The 242-nt window shown below is 40.9% G+C and overlaps 1 protein-coding gene across 1 annotated transcript in view; it reads left to right on the top strand.

Moving 5' to 3' along the window:
- Positions 1–242, top strand: part of LOC119585810 (insulin-like growth factor-binding protein complex acid labile subunit) — a 64,436-nt gene that overhangs the window by 38,012 nt on the left and 26,182 nt on the right. The window lies entirely within an intron of this gene.

Below are 242 nucleotides of genomic sequence, written 5' to 3'. Positions count from 1 at the left end.
TAACGTGAGTGTGTCTGTTTATATGTACGTATTTCCCCTTTTTCATCGTCCTCCTTTTTCTGCCTGGAAAGCATTTCTATGGGTGTTGCCATGTCTCTCGGAATTTTGTAATCCAATCCGAACGAAACAAAAAGGAATTGGCCCTCTTCAGGGATTGTCTTCAATCAGATCTCGAAATAATCTTCACATTACCGAGATGCCTCCCTACTGCGCTCTACATCTATCCATTTACTGAAATTATG

The sequence above is a fragment of the Penaeus monodon genome, chromosome 20 (assembly GCF_015228065.2).
Source record: "Penaeus monodon isolate SGIC_2016 chromosome 20, NSTDA_Pmon_1, whole genome shotgun sequence".
NCBI classification, from domain to species: Eukaryota; Metazoa; Arthropoda; class Malacostraca; order Decapoda; family Penaeidae; genus Penaeus; species Penaeus monodon.
This window is presented reverse-complemented; position numbering and strand designations above follow the sequence as displayed.